Source organism: Lepidochelys kempii, chromosome 8 (assembly GCF_965140265.1).
Source record: "Lepidochelys kempii isolate rLepKem1 chromosome 8, rLepKem1.hap2, whole genome shotgun sequence".
NCBI classification, from domain to species: Eukaryota; Metazoa; Chordata; order Testudines; family Cheloniidae; genus Lepidochelys; species Lepidochelys kempii.
In genome coordinates this window covers 60,761,530-60,777,988 of record NC_133263.1, presented here as the reverse complement: position 1 = coordinate 60,777,988, position 16,459 = coordinate 60,761,530, and the positions used below count along the sequence as shown (strand labels likewise).

Here is a 16,459-nt window from a genome sequence, read left to right as displayed (position 1 = left end):
TTACCTGTCAGGAATAAAATTCTCTGTTTTAACCTTTAAGGATCTAGGCTCAGGTTTCTGTATTTTTCTTGTATGAGATGCCATGACTAGGACCAAATGCATGGCAAAATTCCACTCTCAGAACTGCATGATGGATCCTGACTCTGACATTGTGCTTTGTCTATATGTGAGGATCTGTAACTGAAGTAAATGAAGTGAACTGGAGATATTAGTATGGGATCTGCACATAAAGGGAACTCATAATTTGGCAGTCAGGTTCCATTGTATGTATCTGAAAGTAACTCTTTGTCCACAATTATGGCACTGTATTCCCTGCCTTTCTTACTATAAATTAAGAGCTAGCGATTAAAGACGATCAGAAAATGGAATGGAAAATTTCAAGTTTTTTTGCAGAAAACAGAATCTGAAATATTTAGGCCAAACCCCAAAATATGTCAATTATGAAATGCCTCTGCAGTGCCTAAAGTGAGTTATAGTTTTGGTGCCTTATTCTTCACTATAGTACATGCTTCCTTGATGAGGAGAGGAAGTCATGAATCCTGGAAGTTGCGTGGCTGTGATGCATCATGGGAGATGTAGTTTGATTGGATCCTAGCCCATTGAGGAGAATGGGAACATGAGTCACCTGAACTTACAGGTCCCATGAGGAACCACAATGTCATTTCCTTATTGAAACACTTGATTGGGCCAAAATATGTTTTGGGAGTTTGGTTTTTTGAACAAAAAACCCTACTAATTTGTCTGATTGTTCATAAAAATGTCATTTAGTCAAAAATCAAATTTTGATTAAAAATGGTTCTGATGGAAAATTTTTGACAAACACATACTCTTGGAAAGTGCAGTTGTTTAAAAAACTCAACTTTTACTAACTGATACCATGCCTTATGACAGCCATTTTCAATGGCATGTTTAGGGGAAAGGGGTGGTACCTCAGACACTGCTCACTGGCACTTGTTGGCAAGTGCTGACATTTTAATGGTGACCATTCTAAGAGACAGATCCTCAATTAGAGCCAGTCCGGCTCTGTTAACTTTAATAGAGTGTTTACCATTGATGTACCACAGATATTTAAATAATTTGCTTCAAAATGATTGTTTTTAGTAAAGTTTAACTTAGCATGTATGCAGGTAATAAACTTGGACCTTAAACAATTATTGAATTGTTTTTTAAAAAGCATTTCTGTTCACTTTTGAGTTATAAGAAGCAGGGAATATCATAATAACCAGAAGAGGTGAGGCCACAAAACTAAGATGCAACAGGAAAAAAGATAAAAAATCTAGAAAAAATATTATTGGAAAGTTCTTATTTTTAAACCAACATATGGAACTCAGTTAGGGTGACCAGATAGCAAGTGTGAAAAATTGGGACAGGAGGTGGGGGGTAATAGGCACCTATGTAAGAAAAAGCCCCAAATATTGGGACTGTCCCTATAAAATCAGTACTAAGTATTTAATTCTCTGTGAAATTCTGTAGGCTGGTTTTAAAATCCTGTAGAAAAGTGAACATTCTCTATTAAATACTAAAGGTGTTCCAAGTAATTTCCACAGAACTCAATTTCAGTCCCAATCCTACAATGAGCCTTGTACTTACATGAAGGTCCATTGAAGCCACTTGAGTGAAGACAATGGGACAAAGTAGGACAAGGGCCTTAGTTTTTGCTACTAGTTGAATCTCTTTTAAATTATGGGATTTTTCTGCAAGAGGGAATGCAAATGGAAAAGAAATGCTGATGATATATTTTATATTAGAGTAGCTAGATATGATTTTAGAAATCTAAGACACCAGTAACTAATTTTAGAAAAAAAGAAAATCTGCTAGCTTCACACATTGTCCCTAGAAAATGAAAAATCAAGGAAACTGGCCCAACATCTCATCAACAAGTAGTCGGTTCATTTTCTTTTTGTGTACTTATTAAGTATTTGGCCATGTCTTTAGCTGTACTTTAAAACATATACTAACAAATGTCATCTGTGAAGAATGTGGGAGGTATGTGTATTATTTTTAAGGAGCATTTTTTATATGTGGGTTTGGTGGCTGTGGTATTGCTGACTAAAAGGTGACAAAGGGTTAAACTCTGTAGGAACCCACAAACAATGGTTCAATTGTCTGGTTCTCAAATAAACACTTCCAGGAATCTACTGTATGAAGACTACCTCTAACTAGGATTGCCATACATCTGGGTTTTCCCAGACATTGCCTCTTTTTTGGTCCTCCACCGTCTCTCTGGGTAGATTTTTTTCAAATAACAGGCAATATCCAGGATTTTTAAAGAGCAGTCATTGCAGCTCAGAAAGAGCCCTTATTGGTCTGCTTCCTGATTCGTCCCTCTCTGCATCCGCAGCTGATTTGTCCATTCCCCTGCAGCCACAGCTACTGGATCCTGCCCACCCAGTCCCCGGCTCTCATTGCTGGGGAGGGGCTTGCACAGAGAGGTGCTGACCGATGGCTGGTACTGCATCCTGGACTTGTGCCAGCTACCCTGCCACAGTGACAGGGAGTGACACTGCCCCCCACCTCCAGTAAGTATCCCTGCTGCAGGTACCCCTTCCAACCTCACTCAATACCCTTACCAGTACACTCACCCCTCCCGCACCCCCGATCCAGCTATTCCCTTCAGCACGCCCATGTACCCTTCCCAGTACAAACACACCCCTCCACCACCCTCCAAATACCCCCTCCAGCACTCCCTTCCCCCAGCAGTGTCCTCCTTTTTGGAACCTGAAATATGGTAACCTACCTCTAACCCCATCTGAAGATGCACAAACCAGTATGCAAAAGGTTCAGGGTGCCAGGGCAGACATAGGAACTTTAAATGGGTCAAAGAGTGTCTGTGAATTCAGAGACGCTGACTGAAAGAGAAGGTCTGCAGAGATGGACTGGAACAAGTGGATCCCACCTAAACAGGCCATGAAAAGATAAGATTTAGGTGAGCTAAGCTGTGTTCAGGGTTTTGTTATTTTAATGCTTTTTTGTCTGCTTGCAAAGTTCCTAGAGCACCCAGAGACTATTCTAGAACAGGGGCCAAATCCAGTTGGACCTTCTGGAAGTAATCAAGTTGAGAAAACCAAGGGCACAGTTAAAAATGGGCTGAATCATGGGATTTCACTCAGGGAGAAATGAAGGTGTAGGCCTGCCATCTGACAGAAGTCCCATGGAGAGACTAAAGGAAAGGTCACATGTACAGCTCACTCCTGAACCATAAAACTCTGTCTGCAGGTTCAGCCTAACACCTTAAATAACAAAATTCCATTTTAACAGCCTATCTTTACAGCCATAGAAATGTAAATGATCTCCCTATATACCTCTACATTTTACACTGCCTTGTTCTACATTGCAGCCCAGCTGGTAATTCCTGTAGGAGTTTATCTCTACCACTATGCTATTCTGAAATATATCAGATATATTTTTGGCTGCTGTTTTTTTCTGCACCAGCAGTCATTGAAAAACAGCCGCTGGCGGAATTTGCTTTCTTACAGTGCAGTAGAATGCATAACACTTGAACTGATTTCTGTGTTTGGCTCTATGCACTGAGCACTGGGCAAGGCTAAAGCTTTCAGCAGCTGTACAGCCTGGTGAAATTGAAACTGAAATACAGCAGCCATACAGACACCACTGCTAGTGAATCAAAGCAGGAACCTTGTGATGGTCACAGGGGTACCAGCAGCACATTCCCCCTTTATGTCACAATGATGGGGACCTAACCTGCAAGTGGCAATTCATGAAAGGACTGCATCACTTGTGCAGAGCCCCCACTGAAGTCACATAATCACAGCAGTTCATCTGTGTGCTGCTAATTGCTGGATAGTGGGTAATGTGCATCAAAGTAATACTAAGTGGGGTAATGAATTTTGGTGGATGATTTCTCTTCCATCACTTCCATTTCTGTTAAGATCATCAACATGTCTCCAAGTAACTCTGAGTGAATAATTGCTTTGTTATCTATTGACATAAGGTGCCACAAGTACTCCAGTTCTTTTTGCGGATACAGACTAACACGGCTGCTACTCTGAAACCTGTCATTAATTACCATACACTTGTTGGGTATTATTCCGCTCCAGCACAGTTCTACACTGTTGTCAGTCTGGAGTAACTACTGAAGTCAATGGAATTAGTCTGAATTTACACTGCTGTAACTCAGAGCAGAATCTGGACCCGTTAAGAACTCACAAAAAGTCTCAATAATTTAGAGAGATCTCTAATAACCCAGCAATTAACAGCCAATTTAGAGTCTGGAAGCAGATGTTATTAAACAGGGAACCTGCTTGCAGGGCTGGCTCTTGATTTTTTGTCGGCCCAAGCAGCAAAAAAAAACCCAAAAAAACAAAAAACCTCCCTAATACACGACCGGCGGAGAGAACAGGAACATCGGAGGGAGCTGCCACCTACGGCGAGACCCGAGCCAGAACAGCAGCTGCGGAATTGCTGCCACAGGAAACAACAGAGAGGAGCAGCCGCCGGGGCTGCTGCTGGAGTGCCGCCCCAAGAACAGCCAGAATGCCACCCCTTGCTTAGCTGGTGCCTAGAGCCAGCCCTGCATGCTTGGGAGGGAAACTATATTACCTTTTAGAGAATTCAATTTAAGCATTAACTTCCCAATTCACACTTGTGCATTCTGCAGCTAAGGTCTGCTTCTACTCATGTAAACATGCAATGAAGAATGGGGAGGGTGGACTCTGGTATCTGGAGATATCCACCACATTACCTTCTACAGGAGATGAATTAGCAGAGGGCCCATACTAAATGATTTCACTCTGTCCACATGAAATCTGGCTGCTTTTGTGCATTCTCTGACCACTCCCCACTGCTGGCAACATGGCTATCTCATGTGGTGTGATGCAACTGACTTTCCCTGTGGTGGCTGCTTATTTATACCCTTGTGAAATTGTGCTAGAGGAGGAATTAATGCTGACATTAACATCATTAACTTCCCCAGCTATTTGGTGCATGTGCTAAGCCACTTCTCCATGGGAACTTGCAGCACAAAGTAGCTTCTCTTCTCACACATAAAAGCATTCATTTCTCCTTGGTGCAGATTTAGACCCTGATCCAAAGTCCTTTGGAATAAATGGGAATCTCTCCATGGAGTTCTATGTGCTTTGGATCAGGCCCTTATAGCAGAGACGCTAGAGTGGATACCTGGTTGTAAGATATAACCAGACCCTTGGCATCTCCTATGTCCCTTTTGAGCTGCCTCAGAAACATAGAGGGGGTAAAGAACTGCCTTAAGACAGCAGCTGAGGATTTCCCTGGCTTATCTTATGGGTAAGCGTATACCACTATGTGGAATATTGGTGGTGAGGAGGGAGGATATCAGAGGTGAGACGGGGCAGTCCTGAGGGCTATTATGTGCTGGTGCAGGATAGTTGCACTTGCATAGTGGGACAGTAGCACACCCCTGCCACTGCCTTGGGTTAGGGGGATGGAAAGGTGATGCAAAATGACTTTCCCTAGGTGTACCAAGCTCTGCTTTGTTGCTCCTGGGGATTTAACCTCATGTTTCCAACTTTTTCCTCTGAGTAGTTCCACCCTGCCCTCTCCTATGGACGATTTCTAAATGACTAATGCATATGTGCTTTCCTCCACACTCCTGAAGAGCAAACCAAAACAATATCCTTATACATTAAACTAAATTATATTAATTTTAAAATATCCTTACTTATTATTTATCATGGGCACTACAGCAGCATGCAAAGGCCCCAGTCAGAAATTATTATTATTTATTATTTTTTTATTATTTTACAAAAATCCAACCAAAGCATTTCTGTGGTTAACTGTAGTAATCTTAAATTGACACAGGATGTTTTTGGCATATGTTGTAGAAATGCAGAGTAATACAAACATTTCAGAATGAGTTAGCCACTAATTGACCAGACATTTTAGAGCTACAAAAGAGTTATACTCCAAGAATATGCTTGATTCATGACTTATTAGCAGTAGGAATTAATAGGTACCCTGCCATTTTGTCAGTCGCACAAAAGTTATTGGAATACCACAATGCTGAATAAAATAAAGGACATGTTTGCAGAGAATATTTAGGTTGACTGGGGATAGTACATATATAAAAAACACACCCCAATGTGTGTTTGATATTACCACTGCAAACATAGATTAATATGAAATACCTCAAAACTATTGTAATTTAACTAATTGCAAATTTTAAAGCTCTAATGTTTAACCTTCTGTCCAGGTGGGAAGAGACAAAATTACCCAGATTTATGCCTGCTAGTTCAATTGAAGGTGCAAAAAATGATGGTGCAAATTTTTGTGGGTTAAATTTGGTCACCATTATTAAAATTTGTCCCTTTATGTGTAGTGTTATCCCTCCCCTGGGAAGAAAACCAAAGAAATTTTTCAGCAAAAATATTCAAAAGAAAACAAAATACATTTTGGCTCTGTTCATCCCATTAAACTGAGCAGAACCCAAGTGAGTTGGTAATTACTTACTTAGACCTGCCAAACACACAAAATCAATGTGTCAACTCAAATGCACATTTGTGCTATTGGCATTTGTTCAGTTAATTTACTGGCATAAAGTTAAGTGAGCTTTTGAGACCAAATCTGTATTTGATGTTAGACATTGGACATACCAATCACCTGTTATGACAAAATAATGACATTTTCAAATCTTGGTACCTAAAGTTAGATTCCTGTGGGTGAGATTTTCAAAAGTGTTCACTGGCAGCCTAACTCTGCTCCCACTGAAGGCTATGTGAGTAGTGGGTGTTGATCCTGCTTTGAGCAGGGGGTTGGACTAGATGACCTCCTGAGGTCCCTTCCAACCCTGATATTCTGTGATTCTATGATTCTCATTGGCTTCAACTGGAGCAGAATTAGGCCAATGTTGACCACTTCTGAATACCCCACCTTAAATTTATATTTTGGTCACTAAATATAAATGGCCTGATTTTCAGATGTGCTGAGTACTCACAAATTCCAGTGAAGATAATAGAAGCTGTAAAAATTAACATTTTTGAGAGTAGGACCTCTTATGTTTTGGTGCTTAAATGTGGATTTAGGAGCATAATTTTAAGTTTGAAAATTTGATCCTTAGTTTTTGTATTATCTTGAATATGATTAATTTTTCAGTTCTCTCAATATGCTCAGTGCTGTACAAGACACAAAATGAAGTTGGCCCCTTGCCCTGAGCATTGGACAACCTAGCTGCAAATCTGAATTTCTGGTTCCATTCCCACCAATCTAAAATTCTGGAATTCCTTAGCACTGACTACAATAAGCAAAACTTTAAATTCCCCCAGACAGACTTTGAAATAGGATGAAGTGAGTTCATAAATATGGTGTTTTCAGTTCAGCTTGAAATGAAGTGTTCACATCATTAAAAATGGCAGAAAGCCCAATACTAGAGAACAAGAAAGACTTGGATTATCTTTTCTCCTTCTAGTCACAGACACAGCACATTGGTGGGACAGGGAGACAATGCTTGCATTACTTTTACCCTTGTCATACTTTGCTGAATACAGGACTTTGAGTCTATTAATCTAGTACCTTTTACCAAGGCTTATTTCACTCCCTCCCACACAGAGAGAATTTAAAATTAACTTGGCAGAGGACAATTTAAATTCTATCCATTTAGCATTGTAATTTGTAGCTGATTCAGCAGAATGCTTTGTGATATCATATGCAAACACTGCCTGAAAGGTATTTCTATTGTATCACTTTACTGTTATACTTACACTGATACAGCTTCTGTGAAAAAATCACGCTAGCTGACAGAATGGAGTGCTTGCTTTTCTAATCTTTTCATTTATTTTCCCTTTGGAACTCACTATCCTTTGCAGCTTGACTGACCCCAGTAAGTTAAATATTCCATTTCATCTCATTCTTTACTAGCAGAGAGTACATTCTCTGCTTCCTCTCCTGCTACATTTTCATCTAGAGATCAACTTTGACTTTGCAGCATTTACAATCCAGCCGTCTTTCCCACAACATTCATCATTTTTCAGTTTGTGCGTGTGTAAAGGTTGCCATGGAAGGAAAGCAAAGTCATCTAGAAAGTTAGGCCCAGTCAGTGATTCTTCTTTATTCCAAAGTTTTAAATACCTAATACCTGTGGTGAGCTGGAGCCGGTTTGCGCAAACTGGTTGTTAAATTTTGAAGCCGGTTTAGAAGCGGGTGTTAAAAGGTTGGGCAAACTCCAGCCGTCAGGCCACATCCGCCCCGCAGGACCGTCCTGTCCAGCCTGCCGGAGCTCCTGGCTGGGGAGGCTCCCCTGGCTGAGAATCCCTTTTTAATTTTTACTCACTTGGCGGCGTTCCTTCACTCGCTCTGGGTCTTCAGCAGCACTTCAGCGGCGGGTCCTTCAGTGCCGCCGAAGACCCGGAGCAAGTGAAGCGTGCCACTGAAGTGCCGCCGAAGACTTGGAGTGACTGAAGGACCAGTTCTTCAGATTTTGGCAGCTCATCACTGCCTAGTACGCTTTCCAACTCCTAATTCAGGGAATCAATCATAGAGCTGGGAAGTGGTGACAGACTGTATCCTTTTTTGGACACTAATAAACTGATTGAAAACCATCCAACATAGCCTACATTTTTTTGAAAGTCAGTATCTTAAACCTTTGGGCAATATGTGTTCTAGTAAGGCATGCATTCTCATAAGCAGCTTAAAGAGAAACCTCAATGACCAAAGTGGCTGTACAAATATTGTATGCATTGGTACAAAGAAGGCCAACTAGCAGAATGTGTGTCAGTCAAAAAATTTTAACTTCATTAGCTTCTGACATTCTAAATGGTCTTCAGAGATTACACAAAGGGTCACTGATTTACTCCCCACAAAGGCTATGTTAATGAAAACAAGCTACATAATTTATAATCTATTACATTTATTATTATTGTTTATGCAGCACCATGGGTGTATGGAGCTTTACACACAAATAAAATTGCATGTCCTTGCTCCAAAGAGCTCACAATCCGTATTAAACTTAATACAGCAAAGGATGTCAATAAACAAAGGCTCATGGAAATAGGAGGACAAGGGCTATGTATTGACTGTCTGAAGATGTCCTTGCAAAACCCTGCAGCTGAGTTGGATAAAGGTTAAGGCAGAGGGCAGGGAGACAAAATTCCCAGGTTATCTTCTAAGTTTGGAAAGTACGCTTTCTTTCTGTCTTGGGGCAAGGAAATTAACCTTTCTGAATTCATTATAGCCTTGTGTAAAATACCTATCTCACAGGAGTCTTATGTGTGTAACGTGTTTGAGATACAAGGATGGAAGAGTGTTAATTATTATTAGCTGTTTAGGAGCTGTGTGGTGGCCTTATTGGTGGCAGCTAGGTACAGAAGAAAGAATTAATTTTCTGTCATTTATTCAGTTACATAGATCTAAGGAAAAATGTCATGAAGCAGAATGGCCTGGCCATTTTGCTGATGCCTCAGAGCAGATTCTGTTATACCATGATAAGTTTGCATGTGGGGGCGCTGTGAGAGGTAATAAAAGGAAAAGCTGGGCACTGAGGAAGATAAATAAAATTAACTGTTCATCAGCATTTCAAGGGATGAGATCATTCCTTACGCCGATCTCCCTACTGGTTATTCTAAATATATTTTCATGGTCATCTAATGGGAACTATGAAGGGTCCCTTTGATTTCTTTTCCTATCTTTGTACGATTTTATGTTGAATACCCTTTCCGCTATTAGCCGGTGCAGAGTTGTCCAAGTTCTGTCACATGTAAAAACTTTATAGCCCAGCATTATGCTTCAGTTTATACACTGGTGACCTTCCAAGAGGCAAATGCTGACATACTATGAAATCTAGGTACAAGATACAAACATCTCATATCCATATGTCTCTGATTCAAAACACGGTTTGAAAAATCTTTCTAGGATGCACAAGGGCAGAGACTGGGGAAAAAGAAAGATCTCAAAAGAGAAGATCTCAGTAATGAATTTTAAAGGGTAAGCTAATAAACATACTCTCTTCTCATTTGCATCTGTAATACCCATATACCCACTGTGTTGTGATCCTTATTTCTAGGAATATCTTCTGAGAGAGCCCTCTCCTGTGTATATTTTAAATGGAACAGGCAAACATGTTGGATGCAAATGTTGTGGGCTCTAGTTCCTCCTTCATGTGCAATGGAGCCACAAACTCAGAGTCAAAATGAATAATTTTTTTACAATGTTATATTAACAAATTACAAAAGGGTAGGTTAAGCAGTTTCTCATTAGGGTAAGGCTGTTGCTCAAACCTTTGAGCTCCCTGTTCTTGAAAATGGGTTATCAGAGCAACTACATCTCTCAGCAATAAGGGATGCTACTTATTAACCTCTTAATCAAGAATATTTTGGTGCCCAGACTAATGAAGTGTGTGTGTGGCTTGTTCATGTCGTATTTAGTTATTGACAAGAAACAAGGAAGAAAGGGGAAAACTGATTATGATATGAGACTCCTAAATAGCCAAGATAATCATTCTAAGGAAGACCAAATATTGGCTGCCTGCTTTAGGGACAGAAATTTAGATAAGAAGGAATCTGAGATTCTAAAAGAATAAAGTCCTAGAAGCCTGAAAAAAATTAATCAGGAGTCAAACTCTCTCCAGACAAGAGCCAGTGAAACTTAAATGTAAAGCTGTCTGTAGAAACCTATATGAGTTACTTGATTTTCAGAGATACTCAGCACCTCTGACAATCAGGCCCTAACTGACTAACATTGAGCCCTCAAAAATAAGTTGCACACCCTACTTTAGGGGCCAGTTTAGGCACCCAACTCTGAAATTGTTGATCAATTTTCCTTTATGGGTGAGGAAAATAAAAGTTCAATTGCAGTAAAGGAAATTACTATGGAAGGTCTGCAACTGAGGAATTTGCTGCGTGGAAAGAAAATATGAAAGGGCATGTAACTACTGTATGGGTTTTACAAATGGGGCCTGATCCTAAACTACAGAAATCAAGGAGGCCTTAGAAGAATTAAGGCTTAAGTAGCTGTGTAGTGTGGAGCTTGACTTAGCCAGTGGAACAACTTGGATCTCTAAAAGATGACAAGGAGTATTGAGGGAAGACCAGGAAAGTCTGTTATCTACTCCTGCAACAACCTTTCCCCCAGATCTGTGAAGCAAAAGTCCAAAGAGAGTATTGAGAAATTTAGCAACACCAAGAAAGAGCAAAGGGCTAGCAAGGAACAAGGTGCCATTCAAGTTCCAAAACTCATAGGAGACCCAGGAGAGTGCTTAATCAGTAATTGGGGCTAAAAGGTTAAGTAACATGTAAAAAAGAGCTAGGAACATATTATGGGAAAACTAGGGAAAGAATAGGGTACCATTTATTAAGAATCTCCTAATATCATTAAAATAAACATATCAAATTAAGTCAAATATGTTTTTATTATGTGTAGGAAGGCTTGGAGGAAGGATAGGAGCCAGTAGCTATATGTGTAATCAGACCTCCTGCATGTCTACTGATTAAAACTCTTTATATACATATGTTTTGCATCAAAGTAGCCTCTCATGAAAGTAAAATGTTGAGAGCAAAGTTAACAACTTCAAGAATTCTCAAAGCAAAAAAGAAAAAAGGATATGGTCAAGACTCAGAGGTGAGTCTAGAGAGAGCCTAAAAATATTGTAATTTATACCTTCTTCCGGCTCTCTCAATGTGCTCTTCTCTTTCTGAAGATCATGGGGGGACTTAGACTCCCTCTAGAATCTGTTAGGATTTAGATTCATTCTAGATTCCTACCCACTTAGTGACTTGTAGCTACACATGCACATAAACACATATTTATATATCACTGAATTTATATATCACTGCATCAACATGTAAGAGCTAATGGGTTGGTATCACTCACATACCAAGGAGTCAGAAGAGTGGAAATTACCAAGAAAAGCAAACAGGAGGATTTAAGGGTGTGAATAATTCTATCTCTTATTTTAAAGTTAGGAGGGGTCATTTTAGGCCCCAATTCTGCCACTCTTACTCATGTTAAGTAGGAACTTGCTCCACAAGCAGTCCCATTGATTTAAACCTGAAAGTGGTAAATCTCTGGATGTCTGTGGGAAAACTAGGGAAAGAAAGGGTATTCTGATTTGACACCAACTTTGACATCATGTCTGAATATGATTCAGTAAAAGAAAACAAATCAGGAGAAGTTCAGCTCTATGGAGTAATTATCTTGAAAATTGCAGTGTCTACTCAGTCTCTGTGGGAGAGGACAGACTTAAATCTGGTCATAAAGGCTTTGGACATATAGCTGCAATACATGGAACAACAACTTCAGTGCTATGCTAAATTTGCTTCTCAAAATAAGGAGATTTTTAACTTTTCCGTACCTTACAACCAGTTCTCATTTTGGAGCATGTCCTTCATTTTAGACCCAAAAGTGCCTGTGTTTCACTCAAACCTGTTTTGTGTGGGTCCACTGGAATTACTATAAGTTGTGACACAAAAAATGCTAACTTATTAAACTAATGCTGTATAAATATTGACAGAATATGATAATCCTATCTCATTTTAAGATTTCTTCGCCATTGTTTTTGTGATGTTCCGTAGTCTGGGTTTGTGCCACACGATACCTTTTAAATTATCCTGGTAGGTCAGACATATATTTGTAATACATTTTTATATGAGAACTACTTTTTAAAATGCTGATCAACAATAGCTGGGCTCTAGAGTACAACTAAAATCATTATGGTCATGATTTTATGTGAAAGAACCTTATCTACTTACTCTCATCAACAGGTGTAGTCCTTGGCTGTTAGAGGTATCAGATGACCAACCTTTTGTGGAAAATATTTCTGGTTCTGGGAAGATCAGAAGATAAAGCAAGGACCAAAGTAATATCAGTTTTATTTCCAAAATGGAAGATAGTAGGACTGGATCCAAAGCCCAGTAAGTCAATCGGCATCATTCTAATTCTTGTATGGATTGTGTATCAGCACCAGAGAGACAAACCCTTGGTTTATTTTGTGTGTGTGACCTAGGGGTGGGGGTTTGGAGGTTTGATACAGTGCCCAAGAAGTGAGATGTGTTTCTTAAAGATCATTAAGGTTTTTCCTTTTTTTTTTCATCCTTGCAGCGCAGCGAACACCTTTTACTGTTAAATGATAAGACAGTCAAAGGCCTCAATTTTACCTGGTGAACTTCCCAGTAAAATATTATAGCCTTCTTTTGCAGTTTGCTTAAACTCCTTGTCAAGACACATTAACATTGGAAGCATCAGTAATTCTTTTGAATGCCCTATTTTTATTAATGCATTTGTTATTCAAGATAATAAAACTGAACATAATAAACTCAATTTAATATGAGAAATGGTAGATGATACCTGGTGGATTTGCTGACTACAGAGTTTCAAAATACAGGCTGTGTTTCTCCTTCAAATTCCTGATACCTGGCTACTTTTTGTTCTATGTCTCAAATGTTAGGCTTTACAAAAGTGACAAGGCAACACTTATATTAAAATATAAATTCTGTTCAACAGACAAATCAAATTAAAAGCCCAAAGTATGCTGTTCAGTTTCTTAAGGTATCTGTCAGGGGACTTGTGCAATATGAATAAAATATATTATATGTTACACATCTAAAACAAAGAATTCTTGTTTTTATGGACACTACTGTATGCTGTACTTCTAATTTTGGAAAGCTCTGACTTGAACACCAGATGTTTTCTTATATAGCTTAGTTTCTTTTCTTTTTTTTCCTTTTTATTTAAGTAGCTAAGCCCCATTTCCCCAGAGCTGGTGGTTCTGTACAATATAAGCTTTTGTTAGTGCTGTTTAAACATTTGCCAAATCCCACTAACAATAACGTCGTCCAAGACATGCTGCAGTGTATGTTTCAGGTCCTTTTAAGTAATTGTATGTGAGCCTTTCACAAGAAACTCATTATAGGAAGTCAAAAGGCATCATTGTGATCTGAAGCAGGCCCAAGGAAGTTCAAGTTAGATATGATGTTGTATAGCATTTGTCAATAATCCTCACCAATATTCAGAAAACTCCTGCTTTCCTCATTTGTTCAGCATGAACACCTTACTATGGGAAAGCACAAAACAGGTACTAATTCATAGTCAATGCAAAACTACCAGCACTTAGTAATGACACAATTTGGAAGCCCTATCACCTCCATTGTTTGTCTTGTGACACTGTGTTGAAGTGACTTGCAAAATCTCTCATAGGAGCCACAGTTCATAGGACTCAGTTCTGAAAGGCTCTGAGTAGCCTCAACTCCAGCTTGCTTAAATATCTCAGAAGGGACAGCATGCACCTCCTAGGATCCTGCAATTAATGAGCAAGTTTTGTCAGTATGTTTTTTTGGAGGGGAAGGGGGGAACCTGTTTGTCAACTAAAGGCCTGACAAAACTATTAACTGACTGGATCAGACTGTCCTGAAATGCTCATCAAAATATATACTGGATCATATTTGTTATCTATTAGGATTTTCTCTAGCACCCATCACTATAATTGTTGAGTGCATCCCAGATAAACTGTCTAGTGCTATATTTTGGGAGGGCCAAGGGCAACTGGCCATGGGGGAGGTAGGACTTTCTGGTGTAACTGGATGGTGGCATAGGCTTGAGGCAGCTCCAGGGGCTCCTTTCCTTGGAGAGAAGGGGAACAGAATGAGCCCTAGTGCTCCATGGCTCTTCCTGGTGTTGTAAGGTTGAGGTGAGTTGTGGCTATGAGGATGGGTGGCCCTGACTGCCCATCTGGTGCTGGTGGCAGATGTTTTGAGAAGTGGAATGGCTCCTATTGTTCTTTCTGAGCCTCGGGCTAGCTTTGCAGCCCTCCCTTATGCAGGGCAACAGGGGGAGGGGGCAGAATGGAGAAAGGGCTCCGCTGCCCTCTCTGGAAATAGATTATCTACACACATTTCTAAAGAGAGTTTTCTGAAAACAGCAAGATAGAGAATCTCCCCTACAGCCTCTGCTTTGAGGCATAGGTTTGTTTGTCTCACAAACTGAGATTTATATGCCTGGGCTCATGTCTCACTCATATTTACATCCCATAGTTGAAATGACTCTTTCTATTTTAGTGCAGACTGAGCCAAAAGTTTTCAACTTTTATACACAGTGTTTGACTGTATATATTTAGATGTTATTGCATCTTTTCCTCAGTGTGTCCTCCTTGGAGGCTAAGTCACTACAGCGGCTGGAAAGTGAGCATTTAACATAATCTAAACTGCATCTGAAGATGGAGTTAAGCCATGGCCTTCACAACATGTGTGCCATTTGCTGATAAACAGCTAGTCATCTGCAATAGCAGAGACCAACCCTGTAAAGTTTCTATGATTCGGTTAAGCTAAGCACATAACAGTCTGGATGCTCCTTGTCCAAAGCTTCTCTGAACGATCTCAACTGATTGGAAAACTGGGCTTGAACCTCCACAACAGGACTTCTCATGAGATTTCTGCTACTCCTTTTTTTTTTTTTTTTTCTTTCTGGTTACAACTTCTCTGAGAACAGGCTTTCTTCTAATACATTGACATTGGTCCCAGCCACAGAGATGCTTGTAAAATAAATAACACTATAGAAATGTGTTTACAGAGAGCTCAGAGTGCAGAAGAATGAAAAAATACTGAAAGTCAATTCAAGTTAACTTCAAAAATTATTCAGCTCAAATGTGCTGTGAACCTTTGTGTAGGATTTTAGATTTATTTGAACAATTTTTCTAAAGGCCAGAACTTCAGCTGCCATGTAAAGCAGTCCATTAATATGAGCAGTTTGTCAGCTGAGGATTTTGCCCCTAGTTTCAAAGGGAACCTGAACATAGCCTCCATGTGTGCACAAGTAGTCCCTTGTGAAGGCAATTTGTTGCATACTACATCCATTGCTTGCAAATGAGACTATTCACACACACACACACACAACTCCCTTCTGCTTGCTTCACCCCTTGCACGCACAAATGGAATTTATGCATGTAAATTAATGCTGTCCAATGATAGGTCACAAAAAAGTGCACACAAGGGTTTGAAGGCATATAGCAGCAATATTTTGAAAATGTGTCCCCTATACGTCTGAAAAGTGAAACCTGCAGAGCCAGTGTACATGTATATTACAGGTATCAACTTTGTGGGAAACGGGGTGTGTGGGGTGGGAAGGGAGGAAGTGTAGCTGCCTCTATGCAGACATCCCCATCATTATACCTGCATGCTGTGTACTGCATAATAGCTGTAAGGCAAAGTGTGTGTGGGGGGGCTGGGGTGGGGGGGTTGCGATTGGCAGGGTGGAGGGGTGAGATGGACCAGCTGTCTGCTGAATTTGAACAGCCACACACAAAGGTAATTGGAAGAGGCAACCATGGAACTATGTGGCATCTTAACAATCAGATGCAGTAGTGTTTTGTCATGCTTTTAGGCACTAGTGTGGCTTTGTATGTATAAGGCTTAAATATAGATGGATTATTTACTCCTGGTATGAAATTTGTAGTGCAGCATTCATGCTTGGTGTAAACTGAGAAACATACACTAATTGTTTTTTAAAAAAATCTTTGTGATGTGAAAAGAGTTGAGAAATAAAATTC

General features: G+C 39.9%; 1 long non-coding RNA gene across 3 annotated transcripts in view; it reads left to right on the top strand.

Moving 5' to 3' along the window:
- The window catches only part of LOC140915982 (uncharacterized), a 180,597-nt gene extending 167,127 nt beyond the window's left edge, over positions 1-13,470 (top strand). Inside the window, exons 5-6 of one of the 3 annotated variants that reach the window (XR_012160338.1) lie at positions 12,684-12,833; positions 13,021-13,466. This is a non-coding gene — a long non-coding RNA (uncharacterized lncRNA). Of the gene's footprint in view, positions 1-12,683 lie in introns of all 3 variants that reach the window. The other 2 variants (XR_012160339.1, XR_012160337.1) reach the window with 2 other exon arrangements.
- Positions 13,471-16,459: the final 2,989 nt, after the last annotated feature.